Below are 22,333 nucleotides of genomic sequence, written 5' to 3'. Positions count from 1 at the left end.
GGAGTTCTTGAAATATAAAGCAAGAAATCTGTGCGGGACTCTGAAGTATTTGGCCTGATCTTAATTTGAAACAATTTACTGTCCTCTGTGACTCCTGTTGCAATCCTGTGGCCTTACGTGTTGCCTTCTTGCCATAAAATCTGCTTGATTGCCTCTTTCTGAAACTGGCACAGCATAGCGTTTCTGTTCCTTTTCTCACTTTGATGGTGTACAGAATGTGTTTTTTTGGCTCTTGCCCTTATGCTGCTTCATGACTTTTTTTTTTTTTATTATTAAATAAAAGCAAAAGGCTTTGGAGGCTCTATTTCAGAGATAAATTGTTACCACTTACAGTATTTCTGTTCACTGTGCTCTGATGAGCCTGTTGAGAGAGAGCGCAGCTTCTCCCTCCTTTATTTTTATTTGCTGTGTTCTAACTTTGCAGCTCCTCAGAACCCCGAAGTCCCAGTCCAAGGGAGATATGAAAAAAATAACAAATGTCTGTAAAATATTTTTCTTGAAGAAACCTCCTGTCTCTCAGACAATTTTTATTGGAAGGTTATTTGCCACTAAAAAGATTTCTGCCCTTTGCATACTTTTCCTACCTTTGCTCAAACAGTGGAAGAAATGATCTTGCCTGAAAAGTTTAAACATACTAGACTACACCACCCAGGCAGAAATCAGGAGGATGTTTTAAAATTATTTAGCAACAGTTATTTTCCTATTTTATTATAAAATATTGCAGATATCATCATATTTGTTAGGATGTGCTGATCTTAGGCATGACCTGACACTGTTCTGTTCACAAAAATCAAGCAGATATTATCTCACGATCCTATTTCTAAATGGATAGATTTTATTTTTTATGCTACTTTTCTTGATAAAGACTAAGATGACAATAACCAAAACTAAACACTCATTTGGTTAAAAAGGTTTAATAACTGGGCTTTTAATTTTTATAAAAGACCCTTTGTTCTCTGGGTCATATCTATGGGCAAACATGAAGTTGGAAGTTGCTAGATGGTTGCCAGTAGATGTACCAATGTACATCTCTTTATAATCTGGCACTTGGCTGCAATCACCACCAAAAACTCTAGTGTACTCCTCTACACTGCCACCATGGCTGAACTGCCCACATACATCCCTGTGTCATGACAGACAGATCTGCCCATAAAGACCTTCTGCCTTTTCCTCCTGTGCAGTAGGGAAGAAATGCTTCTTACTCAAGTCTACTTCAACACATAACCCCTTGACTAATCAATGGGCAGAGAGACAAAGATTGAAATCATAGTTACTTGTTAACAAGTGTAACATGTACAGGCCTACACAGATGCCACTCTCTTCCCACTCTACAAGTGCAGAAATAAAGGTAGCATGACACCACCAAAAAAACTTTCAACCTGAGTTGTGAAAATACTCCCTGCAGGTTTGATTCAGTGAATACTTGTAGGAAATGTTTGCCACGTCTCTCAAAAGCACAATAAAGAATGCTTCTGAAACACACACACACAAGAACCCCCCCATCCCACTGACACACACTTATCCTGGATCCATGAAAATATATAGTAATTTAAACTCCAAAGATGCCATGAGGCAAAATTAATTTCCTATATGCAATCCAATGTGCTATAGTTTAAAGGACTTGAAATTACCATATCTGTCACCTTGGAATAACCCAACCAAGGCCAAAGGAGAGCAAAGCCAAGTACTGAAGAGCAAATACTATTGCTCATTCAAGTCTCTCAACGCTACTCCAAGAGAAACAATACGAAATGTTCAGCGCAGCCATTTGGACCCGTGATCACTGGTAACTGTGAGACTAGCAAAGATACAGGCTATAAAGCTGGTCAGTGCTCAGCTGTCCTGTCTAACTGTTATAAAAGGTCTGCAGTGGGAGCTGGCACTTGCACTTCATCAGTACTGCAGGCAGTATGAAGGACTATGCCAGGGAGGATAGGCTGACAAACAAAGGGGGACACCAGTCTCCCTTCAGCTGCCTGCAGCACTACGAGGCAGAGCTGGGGCTGGAAGCACATGAGGAAATAGGATTAGAGGGGGAAATTAAAGCACTTCAGTCCATAATTGAAATCCAAGTCCCTGATCAGGGACTGATTAGCTGTTGCCTGAGCTGGCAGGCCACTGAAGTCCTCCTCAAGGGCTGCTTGGTCCCAGTGCACAAACCTTCCTTAGTGCAGAGCGTGGACCTGAGGCTGCCTTTGCCTGCTGACGCCTCCCAAGCTTTCCGACAAAGTCTCTTGTGGCTTTCCTCCTCCCCAGGCCTCCCTGGCTCTGCCGTGACCTGTGCCAGCTCCCACCCACCTCCTGGGAGCTGATGCCTGTAGCGTGCTGGCTGGGGCATGCCTAGGAGGTAGGAAATGTGCACTTCAGTGCCCTTTGCTAAAGGAAGGGATTATAGGCCCGTCTTCTACAGCCTGAGTAAGAGTGTGCTTGAGCTGCTGAGGGCTGCTCAGAGTTTGAAAGAAAAATTTGGCACCTGCCTTCAAAAGAGGATTGCGAGCTATGAGCTCAGAGTGGAGGGACTTGCGCTGTGTACTTCATTCACCAGAAGGCACTTAAACCAAGGAGAGAGCTAGGATTTAGGATGAACTGCACTCTTCAGCTTTTCCTATTTGGCTGGCTTAGGCAGCTCCTCAAACAGTGGCTTTTGTGAATCCCCCTCCGAGGCACTTAACTCCCCTTACACACATGCATGGAGTCTAGGCATCTAGTTCAGGCATGGAGACCCCATTATGGGGCCAGATGCAAACATCCCCTCATGGGTTAGGATCAGAAAGGTTCTATATCCCACATTGTCAATCAACGAAGGCCTCTGTTTTCCCTGCCCAGCCCTCCTTTTTTGTTTCAAAATCTGGATTTTCTTGAAGCAGATACGTATTTTTAAAAATTCTTCTTGTATCTATGCAAAGGAGTAGTTAAGGCATGTGCTAGCTATTCCCAGGATGATGGGATTAAGACAACAATGACTAACTACATAATCTGGCGTTAGACAAGTCAATGCACTTAAATGAAATCATATTCTTCCCCACAAACTTTGTCCACCAAATTCTTACTGCTGAACATCAGAACCAAAGGTTCATGGCTACCTATGGGCCATGGCTTAACCAAATACAAAATAAATCCAGTAGGCAGGTACCCCTCTAGCAAGGAAAAAGGAGTCTAGTTTCTCCAAACAGCAGAATGGCTATCTGCAATGCTTATAATGATATTCTTTTGTTTGTTTGTTTTGTTTGACTGTGAGATGGGGCACCTACATTAATTCTAAGTTAATTTTGTGTTAGGTCAAGAAACCTGCTCAGATTTTCAGATGTTAGCGGAAATCACATATTCTTAATAGAAATACTTCTAATGTGCTCTGTGGAAGGCTTGTTTAACCACGCTAAGGAAAGAGATAATCTGGATTACATAATTATAGCCTACAGGCTCAGAGTTTGAGAAGGGTTTTTTTAGGCCTAGAGCTGTATTTCCTGAAAATTGTTGCAAAATTCTCAATAAATTAAATAACAAGGCTGATTAGATCCTGCGGGAATGATCTCCTTAAAGGACTGTACTTGCAAGTTGGGCTAGTAAAGTCATGCAGGGACTAATATTTCCAAAAGATGTGTTTGCAGCTTTGTGAGCTCCAAAAACTCTGAGGGATACTTTGGCAAGTGCCAGTACTGGATGCTGGGTGCAATTTAGGCTATATTTAGAGTAGGAACAGTTTACTGCTAAAGGAATACTAAATAGCAAAGTGCTTCTAGCTGAGAAGCAGCCATACCAGCAACTCTGAGCAATGAGCTGGGGTAGTAAGCCCTGCCCATACAAGCACACATAAGCATATGCACACAAATGAAACAATCAGTAAGAATTAAAATAAAGAAATCAAAACCTCCCAGGTCAGCTTTGCTGGTATTACTGCATCTATATGAGTAGCTTGTGGTGGCATAACTGTTTCACACTGCTGGCTGACGGGACCCCAGAGCACAGCAGCTTCACGGCAGGCAAAGGACGAAGTGCCTGCAGGAAAGCTGGGTTATGAACAGAGGGCAACATGTGAAAGAATTAACTGAGATACCAGAGATTTAGCAGCTCTCTGCTTGGAATTGAGGGGTAATCCAATTTCTTCCATCTTCACTGATTTAAGCTTTAATAATAAATCAGGAGTGACTGTACTGGACAAAAATCTAAGAGCTTTTATAATCTGTGGGATTGTATGGCACCCATGTTTACTCCTCTTTTAGATACTATTTTCATTACAGGTTTTTGAAAGTAACATTTCAGAGAGGGGAAGTAAGGCAAACTTATGGACAGTTTTCATCTCTTCTTTTAACACATAGTGGGCAAAATGTACAAACTACTGCCACATGACAGTGCCATTGCTTTTAAAGGCAGATTTGGATGGATTAGTTTCAAACAGTATCTATAGAAAAAAAAATATCACCCTCCTCTTTTTCTTCTTTTCAACCTAAAAAGCAGCACTGATAATAAAAATTCCTGAGAAATTAAAAAACCCCTCAGTATCTTTCATTTTTTGGCAGTTTTGTTTCTTTTGCCTGTTTAGGCTCTAGACTGGATTATCTCCTAATGTGTGTACAAATCTCATAAATCAGCTTTGAGAACTGCTGTTAAATTCTACCTATGCCTCTCCTCTTCCTGAATTCCTTCTTATTTTATCTCTCTTCTCTTTATGACTAATAGCTATACCTTGTTTCATCCTCTCTTGTACTTCTATTTATTCCCCAAATGATGCAGAGTCTCTTAACAGTGGTCAGTTGAAAATTATTTACTTCGTTTGATATTGTAATAATGATTACAAGCTGTTATGACTTTGGTTTGGAATGAAGTTCTCACCTTGATGAAATGTGACACCTGAAAAGAACTTGTCTTCAAAGGACTAAGCCATGACAAATCATCTAGAGGAAGGGGAGAGATTTGTGTTTTCCTCCACTTGCAGTCAGCAGTATATTGTGACCATACAACACTGGTGTGACATTCATAATGTAGTGATAACTCTTACAGAAGAGAAGGCAAACCTGCTTATTTTTCATTTGGAAATGCAAAATTATTAACACAATATTGTTGAAGAATTTTACTGGCTAGTTTTCCCTTGGCTGCCTCAGGCTAAAAATGACTGCTGAAGTTTAATATTTTATGAATCCTCTTGACTATGAAAGTCTAGTAGTTCTCCTTGGGAGCATCTATGACACAGATAAAGTGCAGAAATCTGAACAGTCATGAAGGAAAGCTATATGCAGTAGTGACTGTAACTTTGAGAAACTTGTGCCCTATCAGTTCCCATGCATCAATTACACTGATAAATATCTATTTTTTAAAGTAAAAAAAAAAAAAGAGTATTTCCTAGAGTTCAGTAATTCAGGCCTCCACAATTGTAAAGAAAAACCCTACATGATCTGGAATAGATTTTTCTCAAGTGACTCAATTAATTACTTCCATGTGACAATTAGCAACATTAGAAGCATGTGAAGTTCAACAGTCGGGGAACTGGTCACTTGTGCAGACAGGCAATTTGACATATATAGATAACCCCCCTAATTTTGATTGAGAACTATAAGCTGTATAAAGTTTCCTAAATATTTTTAAATGGATCTCAACCTATATATACCCAGACAGTTATCCATGCAGCAGACTATGGCCTGTTTTTCTTAATCAAGCAAAACTACAATGAGAATTTTGCTCAATTAAGGACTGAAGAATTTGGCTGAGTTTTATTCAGTTCTTGGCAGTAGGAAAAACTGTAAGTGCCAGTGCAAAATATTTTGGCAAGGAACAAATGTCACTTTAGATCTATGAAATTCCCATTTTCAGGCAGTAAAATTAGAATCAGTCTGGTTTGTATTAGCTTAAAAATACCCAAACCCTGGTCTACTATTGTGTAGCTAAGTAAACAGGTATCCACTACTGGTCCAGATACTGTCGTCAGTTATGGTAACATTTTGACTGCAGTGGAGGTAATTCCTATGTATAAGCAGAATAACCAATATCACTGAGTCCTAACATTTTCACATGCTCAGTTTATTGATATTGGTATTCTTCCACTGTAGAAATGATCACAGTGGTTAAATGTATCTGGTTTGAAGTGGACAGCAGTGATTGTTATTTGAGTCCATTTTACTGCATCTTATTTTGCTAATTATGACATTTAATGGGATGTCACAGATGAACAGCTTTACTTGCCTAGCCCCTCTGAGCTAAAAGGAAAATTTCTAAAGATGGAAGAGTTGGAAGATAAGTGGGAGTGTTGCTTTCCTTTAATTTTTTTGAAGGAAATGTTTTTCTTATCATTCTTTTCATCTATTCAAAACTATCCCAAATTCTTCCTGGAAATTGGGCTGGAGATGTCATGAGAACAGACATTATTTCATATATCTGATATCTTTTCTTTTTTAACTGGGGACAAGGATCCCATTTAATTAAATGAAAGCAGACTTTGGATGTGTCTGTTGATGTAGAGTTTTACAGGCAGTAGGAGAATGAAGGAAGAACCTGTAAAGTAAACCTATCTATTAAATTCAAAATACATACCTATGTTCAGACTTGACTACTGTTTTACAAGGAACTCCCAAGAAAACATGTATGTGAATCCCATTTCCTGCAGAAGTTTGCTTTAAACACTAATGAAATGAACATATCATACTTCAAAGATTTCTTAGTTTAGCTAGAAGTAGGGCTGTAAACGTTCTGCTCATATCCTTCACAATGGCTTAGCTGATGCTATCAGCCAACCCGCTTCATACCTGTGGAAAAGACTACTTCTCTTTGGTCTGCTAGGGAGCTCTGTAGGCCAAGTGTCAGTGCCGCAATCAGGCCTATAAATCTTCTAGATTATTTGTGTGCTGGAGTTTCTCTTGCCATTGTGATGAAGAAATAATTGAGTTGCAGAACTCCACCAGTACATATGAAGCTCATTGAATTTTATTCTCTGACAAAAGCATTATTTTGTAAATGGAAAAAAAAGTATAAATGTAAGCAGATACATATGTTTTTGATATTTGAACCCGTTTAATTATATCATTAGTTTTGCCAAATAACATGACATGGACAAGTTAGATCTTAGAATTTTTTATATTTTAACCAAAGTGACCACGTATATTGTGTGCTGGCTATACACACTATTATGTTTGATCTTTGTCCAACCACAGAAAATGGGTGCAAAAAAAAAGCATGGGAGGACCCAGGGCTTCCAAATGTGTTAAACTCATTACAAAGGCACTTTAAACTTACTCATTGTTCGGTCTTGTTCAGTCTTGGTGATGATAACCTCACCGACCAAAAGTAATAATCCTGAATTGAATTGTTTTGTATCAAAAGCAGCGGTGCCATTTTTTTTTCTTGTAATTATAATATAGATGATTCTCAAGAAAAAACACCATTTGAAGGTTACCACATTTTAAAATGCACATCTATGGCCTTGCTCAGCTGTGTGCTGCCAAAGCACACGCATTAGAAATGAGCTGAGGTGGCAGTGTCCAGATCCAGAAAAGCCAACATTTTTTACTGCAGATATAACACAGACTCCCACAGTTGCTATCTCTGAATGTGGGGCTGATGCTCTGAATCAGAATGGTGAAACAGGCACATGCTGAATGTTTACTGTTCTCATAAGATATTCTTTCTTTCCTACAGTGCTGGAGGGCAGGGGGTTAGAAAATGATAATTGTGAAATACTGTTTCTGCCTCCTATGAGGACATGCTGCCCCTAGAGAACTAAGGAAATATCTGGCTTATACTTTTTCCCAATTAATTCCTAATGATAGACTTAGACATGCTAGAATCTGAAAAAGACTGAAGGCAGATTATAAACTGTCTGGTATTGCCGAGTTAAATAATGGATTGGCCCTGGCTCTGAGGAAAACTCCTATGTCGGAGTTGAATCCTGCCTGCTTACTCACATCACGGGACTACAGTAGGGGGTGGCAGAATTCTGGTGGTGAGTCCCGATCCAGTACATCCGGACACCATCACTCAAGCAGCAGGCTCAAGTTTTAAAAGAACTAGAGATTTTTAAGCATGTATGTAAGGTTGTTCAAAACTACCTCTGTGACCTTGGGCAAGTTACTTTCAGCACCATTTTTTTTGTTCCTATGGAAAAGGCAGGCCTGATCCACCAGCCCCTATTCCCTCTCTGCATGTGTATGTATTGCTTGCTGTCACTCCCCACCTCCTACTTTTTGGCATGTTCTAATCCCCACTCACAAATTTCTTCTACCTTGAGCATTACAGTTTGTATTGGTGAAGGAAAGGAGCAATGAAGAGAAGCAAACCAACAGGCAGTAGCGTTTCTTGTAGTGTCTTAAGGTCCCTCAACTCACACATCTCATTTAGGACACACCTGGAGTTCAGGAGCCAGATGGGGTCTACCGTGCAGGAATAGAAATAACTTGGCAAGCCAGCCTGTGGTGAGCATCAAGACGATGCAGCCTGACTGGCTAGTGGTACCCATGCTACCTAGTTTAAAATTAAATCTTTGATACCTCTGCAAAACATTGCAGATGCTTCTGGGACTGCTGTATAGGTATTGCCGTGCTTTGCCAATCTCCTTCAGTTCCTCATTTCCAAAATGGGTTCGAAACTCCTTACTTAGCTCTGAGTGATGCTGCAAGAAGTATGTCGAGCATTTTAATGAGGGCTATACTAAGTCATCAGTCTTCTCTTATCTTTCTCATACTCCTGAATGTGTAACACGCTAATTTGCAGAGAGAAGAAACTTTTGGTGGCAGTAAGTCCTTTCATGTACTACATTGTTTCTCACAGTCTCCAGTCCCTGCAGTTAACTGTTTACAGGTGTCTCTGAACCTCTAACTTTAAATAAAGCCACACAGAGACCACAAGTCAGTCTTGATGAGCAGACACTTTATTCAGGTTCTCTTCAGGGCTATGAGACCCAAAAGAATAGTTTCCTGAAAAGATATTTGTCAAGAAGATGAGCACTCAAGATAAACAATATAGTGTAGGCCAAAAAAGACATTAAAACAGGACCTCCCCCTGCCCCCCCCATTGTTTGCTTAAGCAAAATCAGATGGATTTGTCTCTGGGGACCCCAGGACTGGAGCTGGTTTTTTTTTTCATGCTAGGTGCTATATTTTGCCTGCTCTTTTTTTCTGGCCTTGCTTTTGTATATGTCATAGTGTCTAAAGCAATTATTCACATTTTTCATTCTACTTCATCCATGCAAATTAGAACTGTAGTTACAGCTAATAGTAGGTGCTATCCCCAGTTTTTCTGAAATCCTATTACTTAAATTCTACATGCTATTGCTGCTTCTGAATTCATTGCTTGGTCTGAGCAAATGCAATTCATTAACTCTGTTTTAACCCCCAGACAAGCATCCTCCCTACGCCTTTAATTACAACAGCTTTCAAGAACATTTACCTTCACAGTCTATGATGCCATTAAGAGATGAAATAGTACTTTACAATTAAAAGGACACATTTCTTTGTCTTGACATTATCATTTATCCTGGATTAGATCACTATGTTGTATGTTTTGGAGCCACCTGAAATTAGCTTGCTTCTATAAGGTACCTGTTTCACTCCAGTTTTAAAACCACCAGAGCAATCTTTTTCAGAGTCTTTTCCAGAAATGCTTCAGTCCTAGAAAAATGTGTGCTTCACTCAAAACAAAACAAAACTAAAAACTATAAGAAGAAATGGGTCTTAATGGAAGGAAACTTTACAACAACCCTACACATTGTGAGAGAGGAATAAAGTTTTAGGCCTGATACTTATTTCTGAGTAGTGTAATTTAAAAGAATATTCCTTTGTATCGATGGCATTGTCCCTGTGTAAAATTGGGATAACACGGCTGAGCAGAAACAACAACTGCTTCTTGTTTGTAGCTAGTCCATCTCCTGAGAAACAGTGGAGGTGCCTTCCTTATTGCCAACTTTCCAATACGGCATTCAGTGAGACTGTAAAAGTCTTGGGGAGAAGTTGGTGAAGAGGGTAAAGAAGCACTGACTGAAAATTGCACTAGCCTGGTGCGGATTAGCCCACTAAAAAGAGAAAGGAGCTTAATAAGGTCTGGAGTAATTGTTTGTTTTAACTTCGGTTTTAATCATGTAAGTCCTTGTCATGCTGTAAGCAGCCCAGTTCGCTGAAGGAAGAAAAAAACAAAACAGGGCATGATTTGGGTAAAATGCATGGGGAGGCCATGTTTTTTGCATGCACTGGCCTTCTGCCACAGGCTGTTTCCAGTGCTCCAGCTGGGTGGGGAAGGGATGCTGCAGTCCTTGTGTCTTCATCCATCCAGTTGCTGGTTCCTTCACCTCCACCCTCTCCCAGGGTGGCAGAGCAAGGCAGCCTGGGGCCTGCTGTCCCAGGGGCTGCCCCAGCCCCTGTGGGTTAGCCCTTTGCTGCTGAGGGGCTGGGAGAAGTACTCCTACCACCATCAGTGGCCCCCACCTTCAGACTCAGCTGCTCAGGCTGTATCCTGCTTTTGGAGCTTGCCTGTTATGACTTAATGACTAAGTAGTGCTAATGAGTGAAAAAAGAGCTGAAGTGGGTGATCAAAATGAGCCTCCGAAGGCAGTGGAAGGGCTGGTACTTGCATGGTTGTATAAAGGAAAAGTTATTCCTAAGGAAAAGGTACTATTTCTACAGCTATAACCTAAGATGTTTTTCTCTTTAGCATGAAAGCCACACACTGGTATTCATCTAGGCTTAATGCAAGCACTGCGTCAGGCAGTTCAGGGATAGTCAGCTCGTACGAGCAATTGTAGCTTTGTTTGGAGTTTTATTAGATTCCCTACTGCAGTCTTTAGTAGACAAAATGGGCTTGACATTTAAACCCCATCTTGTATAATTTTTCTAATTCCAAATATAGTCCTTAACTAGTTTGTGGCAATAATCAAAAGAGAATTAGATGTTTATGTATCCTTATTTGTAACCAGGATAAAAAATGGATTGTTAGTGTATTTATAAAATCAAGCACACTGAATGTCAAACGTTGTAGCAGTGCATCTGAAGATCAAATGTTTCTTATCGATGTATATATATTTAAATCCTGACAGGTATTACAGCCAATTCAAATGTCTGTTGGAGCAATTTTTGATCAGTATGGAAACCGTAGTGGGTTTTCACGGGCAGTTCTTGAGAGCAGACATGTCTCGCTACTCAAGCTGCCCCGTAGGTGGCGTGAGCCATCCACTCAAGCACAGACACAGGCCTAACACTCCACTTGCATCTTTTAAAAAAAACCAGGAAAATAACAAAAACATGTTCACATAATTGTCCTTTATATAGGTTCTACGGCCCGTGTTGGAGTCAGAGCTATCATGTCATGGTAAATTATAAAGATGAGATCTTAAGACACAGTGTTCACCTGTGTCTTTGAATGAGGAGGGTCCTCTCTTCTCCCAGTTACTTCAGTCACCTACAGACAGCTAATTACGAACAACATGCTCCTGGTATTGGCCAGGGCAAATATGATATAAGCTGAGCATTAACAAATACCTTTCCTTTTAGTCCTTTCTGGCTTCCTGTCTTTTAGTCTGTGTTTAGTTTTTCAAACCCTATCTCTTGTTTGTCAGAAGGCAAGGGATTTTGTTTTCTAGCTATTCTAGAAGTATATCATGTTGGAGTGTGCTTTGCTATGCGTACATCAAAAGCTGCAGTTTTTCTGCTGGTGGGTAGAAAACAGTGAGTACCAGCCTTTTGATCTTATTCTTTCTATATTTAGGGAAGAAAGGGAATTAATTTTGAGTGTGTCTACAGTTATACCTCCCATTTAGGGATCATATTAATTCCTGGCTAGATTTAATGGCATATGGAATGTGTTTGTATTCCACACCTGACCATGGTAGGAGGAGGTAACCTGTACATTCAGGCATCTATTCTGCTTCCCTCAGCACTACTAAGCCTCAGAGCAAAATCATCCATATCTAGGTAAGAAGTGAGCGGGGAGAGGAAATTAAAAGGAGAAGGAAGTCAAAGGAGGATTGTCTGGAGAGACCTTCTATGTTCAGGTCTTCACAACCACTGAATATTTGTGCAAGTAACTACTATACTTTTAAGACAGGTAGAATGGACATCAGGTTTCAGAATATTTGATGAAGGGACCCAACAACAAAATATGTTTTGTATCTCAAGATACAAAAATATCTGTCTCAAGAAGGGTATGAAGGAATACGTTGCACAGCAGCTGGAAGAGGTATTCTGCCTGAGCTTGAAGGACAAAGTGTGCAAAGTATCCAAGCATCTAAAATTGGAAATAGATCCCTCATGACATTGTCAGGCATGCCAGTGGGAGTTACAGGGAAAACCCAACCAGGCACCTCTCAGCACCCATAGGCACAACATGGGCTTGAGTGTTTGGCAGTCATAGTATGCACAACAAACTCCTAATGTATGATGATGATGAGCTACACCAGGGGTTGCAAAGCTAGGAACATAAAGAAAAAGCTCATTTGGAAGATTAAAAGAATGCACTTTGCAAAAAAATTAGCCAATACCCGGCTCATTTACTGTCCTATTTTTACTATTTAATCCCATTCACACTCCTAAGATATCTATGAATATTCCGAGCCCAGGAGAGATGCACCCAAAGACAAGGTTAATACAGAAGGTTTTTTTTCTCATTTGTTGCTTCAGCAGTACAGGCCTGAATACAGGCAGTAGTGATTTCACAAAAAGCAGTGATTGCACTCACTTCTTAGGTACATAGATAATAAAACTCTTCTTTGGATTTCTGAGGTTACACACCTCCAGGAAAACAGTCTCCACTTGGTTTAAATATAGTTGAGTCCAGGAAATAAAAATGTCATTGTCAGTGTTTCACAGGCCAGAGCTAAACCTTTCCTAAAGGAGATACAATAATATCCAGAGGAGGGAATGAACTCACTGCAGGCAAAAATTATAATAAAAAAATCAGACTCCTCCTAGTCTCCTTTGGTTCAACTACAGACTGCAGAAGATTTCTCATAAAAGAATTTGATATTTTAATGTGACTGTACATTGCTTGGGAAAAGAGGAACATAACCTGTTGAGAGTTAACATTTTAGGACTCTTCCTCATCACGCTAAATTTGCTAGTGCATTTTCAGCAAGAAAACTGCAGGCCACTTGGCTTCACTGAAGCTCGGTAAGCCTTTTAGCTTATCAAATGTCACATGAAAAAATACCAGGCAAGTTGGGGCTGAGTAAGTGTTAAAGCTTTGTCAGGATGGCGTGTCCTCAAATAATCATAGAATGCCAAACACAGAGCTTCCCGTGTCCCTTCAGGCTGAGCAGGGATGCCAAGTATACAGAATTGGAAGCTGTCTATCAGGGGTTTTTTATTTGCTTGATACTGTGCAGACATCAGAGACAAAATACCAAAAATGCCTGAAATCCTTACGACCTTTCACTGCAAACCGTGAACTTTGTCTGCTAAACTCAAATTTCTATTTATACTGTCAGCACAGGCTCCATGCTGTTGCCTTTTCTTTGCCTTTCCAGTTTGTCATGTATCGAGGGACAGCTTCACAAACACTGCATAGGAGGGGGGGCCTGAGCACATTCCAGACCTTTTGCAGGTTCAAAATACTAAGTCTCCATGTTGTGGATTGCTTAAAAATAGTTGTAATGCAAGCAAAGTGGCATGAAATATGCTGTTTGCACCCAAAGCAAGTATTCTACAGAAAGACTTAGCTTTGCCATCAGCTGGCATGGCTCACATTCCCACATTGTGCACTGACGTCATGCTGCTACATAGCTGACCCCATTTACACCATCTTCCACTTACACCATGAATACACAGGTGACTACAGAGTAAATGGTCCAAAAATGCACTCAATAAACTACTGCATCAGCTTTTCAACTAAAATATCCTTGATTTCAGCATCGTGCTCCAACATTCATCCACCCCTTGTATATCATGAGCTAGACTGCTGCAGTGAACAAGTACAGGGGAAATTTCAGATGTATAAAGTAGAAGTTGTGAGAGTGAGTAGAAAAGTGAGGGTGACTGAGCACTGGCATGGGTTGCCCAGGGACATTGTGGAGTCTACATCCTTGGAGATAATTCAAAAGCCATTTGGACTTGGTCCTGGGCAACTCGTCTAGGTGTCACTGCTTGAACAGGCGGGTTGGACAAGATAACCTCCAGAGGTGCCTGCCAACCTCAGCTGTTCTGCGATTCTGTGAAATTTTTCCTATGCAATACTACTATGAACTGTAATATTTGACAATATTTGCATAACTTTTGCAATTGAAAAAGGATATCCTTAACCTGTTACTTAAATAAACCCAACAACTACATTGAACTCCTTTGAAACTAAATAGAAGGTTGAATTATATAACAAATATTTTAGCTGAACTATCATTATTAGCTGGGTAATTCTTCTGACTGTATTTCAAATTTAATTTCATTCTGTGGTAGAATTCTGTGTCTGAACTCTTTAGGGTCTAGAAAATGGTCTTAAAAGGCAACATTTCCAGAGAGATTCCCACATATAAAATACATCAGTGTTTCCTAAAGAACCTCAGTGAGTTCACAAGGAATCATTACATTGATAAATTATGTCAATGAGGCTTTTGAAAGAAGACTGTTCATTTAGTGCTACTTTTCCCTGAATGTGGAAGCTATGGAAAATGTGTGAAAAACATTTGCAAAGTGATGACTGCAGCTATATGCTCTGTATGTTGCTGTTAATGAGCTATCTGTTAATAAACCGTACACTTCAGCACATAAACAGGAGGATTTATGCTTAATGCAAAACCCATAAAAAGACTTACTGTTTGGTACAACTGTTTCCCAAATCAGACAGGCACGTGGCTCTAGTCTTCCATGAACTTCCAGTATAAAAATCTGCCTACTGGCTTGAAGTTTCTTTTCAGCCTGAGCAATTTTGAGTTAGCTGCTTCTCCTCACTTTGCAAAGGGGCAGTCACTGCGTGTCACCAGTCAAAGTACTACGGATGAACTTGTCGCCAAAGACCAGAAGTAAATGTGTACATGTGTGCACATGTGAGGTTGTATGGGGAGCAAGGAACTAGAGAAGCAGAGAATTTAATGTGCACCAGGTCCTTCAGGTCTCTGCTTTGCACAACCTGGGATTGTAAACTTGTCATCGTGGTTACTAACAGCAAGCAGGAGGTACCCGTGGAATATCCCCAGTTCTAATGATTTGTGGAGGCAAGTTCATCTCGTTCTTTTTCTGTGTTCTTCTGTACTAGAGCTTTATGTGTCAATTATCACTACTAAAGCCCTAAACAAGCCCCTCTTCTTCAAAACACAGACAAAAGCAACCATTGGGCTTATTCACAATAATGCTTGGATTAGTTAAAGAAACCACATTCACCAACAGGAAAAGAGAAGTAAATTTCTAAGCTATTGAATAACACTGCTATGTTTGGAAAGGATTTTCCTTTTGTAATTCCCCTTTAATTTCCTCCCATCCAGAGCTGCTGAGAGGAATCTGAAGCTAGGTTTTCATGAGTGACTAAAGGAGTCCAGCAACTGACTCCTGTTTAAAATCAATGGTCCTGGAAATGTAAGGTAACATTTCCATAAACACATGAGTAATTTGAGTTTTAAGTTCCACTAAAAAGCATCCAGTACTTCCAACTCCCCAAGTCAGACAGGGAAAAGACAGACCAGTGAACTAATCCTTATTAAAGGATAAGCAGGGATTGAATGAAGGAACATAAAGCACGAGAAAATAAGGAGGGAACTGAGGACAGAGAAGACGACTATGTTAAAGAATTTTATACACTGAGGCATAAAAGGCAGTTCAACAGGAAAAAGGATAGACAGAAAGAATATTGAGCTCTATAAACTGAAACATTACTTTCAGTTGCTTAGGTTTTCTTTTGATTTTGAGATATGACCTTAGTAAACCCACATAAAATTGTATAACTTTATCACCTGACTCAGTGCCTCTGAATTCAGCACAATACATTTTTTGCATTCTGCTTCCTGATCAGATTAGAAAGTGTCTGAAGTTAAACTGTGCATTTTGGTAACCTTTCTGAATAGGTTCACTTTCTTCATTTCAGTTGTTGTTTTTCAATTTAAAAATATTATTCAAATACCACATTTGGGTGGGTAGTGGCTACCATGACACTGTATAGAAAACCAAAGCAATTTGAAGCAAGCTAGACATTCTGAGTACATTTTTAAAATACCTTATTGCTTAAATAAAATAAACTTAAATCCCTCAGTCTAGCAATTACTTTCAGATGTTTGATTGTTTATTTTTAAAGAACTGTCACATCAACCATTTAGAACTGACAAGTACTATTTTGATATCTTCACGAGTTTTCTCTAACATCTGCTCCCTGCCTTATGTTGGAAACTATGTACTCATCTTCATTGTCTCTTGTATTTATCTTAATTTTGCTGTATTTTATTTTATTAGAGGAAAAACTTAGCAGAGCTGTTTGTGGCAAGATTTAGTTACAGGAAGCCCAAAAGCTAAGCCCCAGTTTCAGATGAGACAATTAGACTGTTGATTTTGGTAACAGCTCAGGACTTCTATTGGACCCAAATGCCTTTCAAGTCTATCTGCCAGTCAATGCTCAAGTCTAAAAATTTTCTGTATTCTTGCTACAGATAAAGGGCTTTGTTTCCTTTTAATTTGAAGGATATTTCTATCCAGATCTGAATGTTTTGCTGAGATTCTTCTCTATTCACTGGAATAGATTAAAAAAAAAAAAAAAAGGAAAAAATATTTTCCAGAACTTTCAACCCTTTTTAAAGGCTTTTTTCCCCTTAATTCTGTGTTCCTTGATATCTGTGAATTGTTGAGGACAGTGTTTGTTTTTCTCAAAGCAGTTTTGGCACGCATGAGAAGTAGCAGGTGCTAATTTGTCATGCTTAGCTTAACCATTGCTTTTTCTGTCTAGTAAATGTATTTAATAGCTTATGTTACTGTTTCACCTGCTGTAGGTAAAGGACTCTAAAATACTGAACACGTGATACTTTTTTTCAAGTGATCTGTATTATTATATAACACCAGAAGATCTTTATCAATCTTTATCAAAAGGTTTGAAGAAATTACTAATAAAAAAGCAGTGTTCTTATACAGTCTTTTCATCAACTGCTATAGAAACGTTGCAGCCAAGTTATCAAAGTCCACTTGGATGGATGTTTTATTGCTAGGCGGATTGGGCTCTAAAACTTTCTTATGGATGCTCTGGGAGAATGTAAATACTAGCTGGGAAGTGTTTTATTCTCTATTAATATTTTGTGGGCTGGAGCCTTGGGCTATATGATTTCTTTTTCTTTTTTTTTTTTTTTCCATTTGTTTCCTTTTTTTTTTTTCTTGTTAGACTTTTATAGCACCCGGTGTAGGGCAGGTCACAGCAGCCGATGCCGGGTGAAACGGTTACCAGGGACAGCTCCAGCGGCGGACACCGCCAGAGATCCTAATACCCTGGCGCTGGGCCAGTCCACCCCAGTGCCTGGAGAAGTTCAGTGGGTTCCCAGAGCAGGGTCTCTGCCAGGGCTGATGCTCTAGAGCCGTGTGTTTGTAGAGTCATGTTTACGTGACTCTACTGGTTTCATTTCAGACAAATTGTGTAGGATTTCTCCGCAAGAGAGAAACATGATCGAATGTGGTGCTCATCCTCCTTAAAAGACGTTCAGAAAATCTGAGGAATTTACGTGATTAATTCTTAACAGGTGGATTCTCTTAATTAGCTATCTAGAAACCAAAACAGGACATTGCAGGACACTACTGCAATGCAGCTTGTTAAGCAATAATGCATTTTTTCTTCCAAAAGTCACACTTGATAACAAACAAAAGGCATAGGCATAAGATGACTGGATACTATGAGCTAATGTCTAGTTGTCAGAAACTTTTCCATTAAAGCTCAGAATGATGTTTAACATATTCTTCCCATTATTGAGCTAAACTAAACATTGCATTAAACATGGATTTCCCAATGAATGTTACTGCTGTTTATTTTTACATGTGCATACATATAGAAGCAGACACGTGTACACATGCATTTTGGATATCAAATGCACATCAATAACATGGTACACTCTATTCCCAGGATATAATGTTTTTTGACATTTCCTTTTTAATGAAATGTGTCCTTATTCTTTTGTGACCATAAAAATAGATTTAAAACAAGATTCTTTAAACAAACATGAAATGCCAAAATTACATGTTCTCTCCTATTAAACAATGGAGAATGACTGAAAGGGTAGATTAATTATCTAGGGAAAAAAATGCTGCTGAGGATGATCACCAAAATTTATGTACCATATATTTTTCTACTCAAAATTCAAAAGCTTTGGTGTATAGCAAACACTTTAATAACTTATCAAATCCTGTGGGTGATAGCTTTAAGACAACTTCAGTTTTAAGCCTTTGCACTTTGTTTTTAGCATTATTTGTAACTCATTTAGGATTTCAAAGCTGGATATACTTACATTTAGATTTCGGGAAAGGGCAGAAGAAGGACAGGTTGTTTGCTTTTCACTTTAAGAGACCTAGATTTCCTGATTGTGTTGGGCCCGTTGTTACTTTGTTGATTTTAAGTTGGTCCCTAGGGGGAAAAGAAAGCTTATAAGAAATGTATGAGCACTCTAGCTTTTTTGCAGAAATATTAAGGCATATTGGCCAAGATTTTCAAACATAGTGGCTTAACATAGTCTTTTAACTCCATATTCAGGCTTCTTATTCAAGGTCTACTGTTCAGAAGGATGAAAACCTGGCAACTCATGCACTTTGAGTAGCCTTTTTAGTTACTCAGTGCTTGTGAAAACTGATGTAGCAGTTTGAATATGGACTAAAAATCCTAATGTTTGGTATTTTTGTGGCAACCCTGTAATAATTATGCTGTAAATCAAAATATGGGTTTGGATTTCAAGAAAAGTGCCTTGAGCCTTGCTCCCACTCTTCTGCAGAGACACTGCATAGCTTTTTCAGATTATTAGGTATAAAATTATCAGTTTGAAGGACAGCTGACAAACTTTTACTTAGTATCTTTCTCCATGTGTTGCCCCCATGAAAATGTACATACAAACCTGTTCATGCAGTGTGCAACATAAAGTCATTAGTTTCCAAGAGGCTTGGATTGATATGATGTGCTTGGAACCGCCGTACAAAGTCCCAAGCATGACTGCGCTCGTAATGCAAGGATGCTAACAAGGGGAGCCACAGGCAATGCTAATGTCCTGTATAAATATAAAATATGCTTATCTATTTTATAGGCTAATCACTCTTATGCAGCTGCTACCAAGTCATATGTACTTTGCCTAACTCAAATCCCACTGACATGAACTGGGAAGAGTCTGTGATTTGGTGGGCTCAGCTGCCATCAGGATATTTAGGGTTCAGTATGATAAAGTCCTGGATGGTGAATCCTGGAGACCTGTGCTCCAGCTGGAGCGTGAGTACATACTTGAGTGCTTTGCTGGATCAGACCTAGGGAGGGCCCAGCACCTCTCTGCATAGCCCCTGCGCTCAGCTGCTGACAACACACTCCCTTTGCTGCTCAATGTCTATCCTGCATGAACCCATGGGTTACTAGAAAAACAGCTCTTTGGTAAGCAGGGTGATGCTCTTCACATGCTGATTGGCTTTATGGTTGAAAATTGAGATACTTGGCCCAAGATCTTCCTTGCCTGTGTTTTTACCCTCCAGAGCCACTGGTTTCCCAGGCTCAGAGTTAACTCCAGAGAGCCAAACACAGCCAAAGGTATCTCTCCATTTACTTTAAGCATTTTATCAGCCCAGGCAAAATGAAAACTCAAGAGTAGCAGCTCCTAACCTCTGTACAGCTGAGCTTCAGCAGTGCCGTGTACCCCAGGACCCTGGGTGGCCCAGCTGCCATGAGACTATGCTAACCTTAGAGGGAGGAAGCATTTGGAGAGGGAGGAGAGCCAAAAGGGAGTACTGATTTCACAAGGGAAACCTGCAGGTAGCTTGACTGTTTTACCTCAGATTTCTTCAAGCCCATTTGAAATGTGCCTGCTACCCCCTGTTTCATCTGAATGCCACACCTGGGCTATTGGAAGGTCTTTCTTCTGACAAAAGAATTAATTAAATTTTGGTCAAAACAGTACATATTCACAAAAGAAGCTTGAATCTTGTAGAGAGAGGAGCATTTTCTGCCAGAAAGGAGATCTCAAAACATCAGCCCAGGTACCTCCGGAGTACATTGCTGCCAACCAGCCCTTCAGCTTCTGGTCGCTGTCTGGAATCTGTTTCTCCATTCCAGGTGGCTCCAGCTGCCCACCCAGCCGCAGCACGGGCTCTGAGAGCTGCTGCATGATGGCAGCCAGGTGGGTGCCTTCTTCACAAAGCCCAGAGCCCTCACAGAAAGTAACTGGCAGCTTTCCAGGCCCTTTGGTTTAGATTAGGGATTAGATTAGTGATGACAAAGCTTTCTGGCCTCTGGTGTCAAATTTATTCTAAAAAAACTCTGTAATGATTGCCAGCTCAGTTCTCTGGCAATACCGAATCTAGCACTGGCCCCTGATCTGCCCTTGCTTTGGTAGATAATCTGTGGTGATTTTCTCTTGACCCCCTACATCTCTTGCAAGCAGACCCGTTCACCTTGTGATGCAGTTTAGCAGCTGCGCTGCCACCTGGGGAACCGGTAGGAGATAATGCCCAAGTACTGTGGATTATTTGCAGTTGGTTTCATCCAGTTCATCTGAGCTGTACAAAGAAATGTGCATTTGGCACCTTTTCGAGAGGACTCTAAAGCCTGAAGAGCAGAATTGCCAATGCATTATGCACAATCTTGGTGCCATTTGCTTCCTAGTTTTATGAAGAGTAGCTTTTTATTGTTTATCCCGCCAAACAGGCCTTCTCCTCCAAAAAATGAGTCAATAATTCAGAACACATCTACGCCCATTCAGCACTTTTAGAGATGGCTCTGAGCTCCACAGTTCAGCTCTGGATACAAACTTCTGTGCAGCTTGCAGGTGTTTAGGTTTGGGGCTTTGGTTCAGCTTCTTGTGTGGATGAAGGAAAGTCACAAAGTCAGAAGTAGCTTTGAATAGTTAGCAAAATGGAGAGCTGCCAGACTGAAAAGCATGGCAAGCTACTTTGCCTGTGCCTAAGGAGAGAGGGATTAGGTGTTTCAGCCAAACAGCTCATTCCTGCCTCCTGTTTGTACCATCCATGCTGCTGTTACTGCCTTTGTGGGATTAGAGGGTAAAGGAGTGCCAGTGTGTACCAGAGGGTGCCAGTACAGCAGCAGCAGCAATCACATCTGCCCTTTCTACTTCCAACAGCACCATGATTTCTCTGGCTTTCTGCCCTGGTCCTGCTCTAGTTCCTGTCCCTCCAAACCAGGACCAACCCCTCCTTGACAGTCAAGAAGGTACAGAAAAATGTGTAGATGGTGATGGTGGAGATAGCAGAAGTGAAGGGAAGGTCTCTCGGTGTCCTGCCTCTGGGGAGGACGGGAAGGAAGGAAAAGTGGTCGCAAGGAGAAGAGACAACTGTAGGAGCACAAAAAGTGCCCTGTCCCCTCACAGCCTCCCCACACACAGTCCCCTCGGTCCTCAAAAAGCCCCCACAACATCACTGGCAGAGTCCCCACCTTTCCCCCTCACGTGCCTTTCACCATCCCACACCACCACCGCTACCCCTGCCTGCCTTGCCTGCTCCAAGGATGCCCTTGGCCAGTGCTGAGAGTTCGATTTTGCTACACACAGTGTAACCAATAAAAAGCCAAATTCTGGCTTCAGTAAATCACTCAGCAGGCTCTCACTGATTTTTCTGAGAGGAGCTCCTGGCCACTTTGAGATGTTGTTCTCTTTAAAACTAATCTATTATTATTATTGTTATTATTATTATCATCATCATCATCCAGCTCTTCATGTCCTGAGACCGATCACTTAATGTGCATTCTTCCACTTAACTGCTTTCAGAACTGAAAACCTATAATGGTGCAATATTATTTTTTTAACCTGAAAAAATAATCTCATAAAAGATTTCCTACTGATACAATCCCTGTCTTCCCTGTGTTATTGAATCATGTGGAGATCCTGAGATATATATTAGGACTATTTGGAGAAGTTCCAAGTCTAAAGCCATAATGTTGGGGAACATGAAGCAACACAAGGCAGTCTTTTTTGTTATGGAGAAAATAAGTCCCAAGAAGGCTTCCTGGAGAAGCAAGGGAAGGAGGGAATATGAAAGAGAGAGGAGAATGTAAGAAACCATTCCTAAGAGGAAACTTAAGCATTAGATTTCCTGATTGGTAGAGTTTCTTTTCATTGCTCTGCTTTTAAGAATTACATAGTGCAAAGCTGTAGCTGACAGGAGAGGGGAGAATTTATTTTCTGAGTACTAAATCTTCAAATATAGTAAGGTGGCATACACTGTCCCCTCCCTCCCACTCTGCTGCCTGCAGGTATTAACTGGGTGTGAAAAACATTTTGCAT

General features: G+C 40.3%; 1 protein-coding gene across 8 annotated transcripts in view; it reads right to left on the bottom strand.

The window, feature by feature from the left end:
- COL8A1 (collagen type VIII alpha 1 chain) overlaps positions 1–22,333 on the bottom strand; it is a 94,171-nt gene that overhangs the window by 16,930 nt on the left and 54,908 nt on the right. For 5 of the 8 annotated variants that reach the window (XM_069785695.1, XM_069785698.1, XM_069785696.1 and 2 more), the window contains one exon: positions 18,359–18,474. The exons of the other annotated variants lie outside the window; for them this stretch is intronic. The gene's annotated coding sequence lies outside the window, so the exon portion shown is untranslated. The remainder of the gene's footprint in view (positions 1–18,358; positions 18,475–22,333) is intronic. 8 annotated transcript variants of the gene reach the window in all.

Source organism: Haliaeetus albicilla, chromosome 6 (genome assembly GCF_947461875.1).
Source record: "Haliaeetus albicilla chromosome 6, bHalAlb1.1, whole genome shotgun sequence".
Taxonomy (NCBI): domain Eukaryota; kingdom Metazoa; phylum Chordata; class Aves; order Accipitriformes; family Accipitridae; genus Haliaeetus; species Haliaeetus albicilla.
This window is presented reverse-complemented; position numbering and strand designations above follow the sequence as displayed.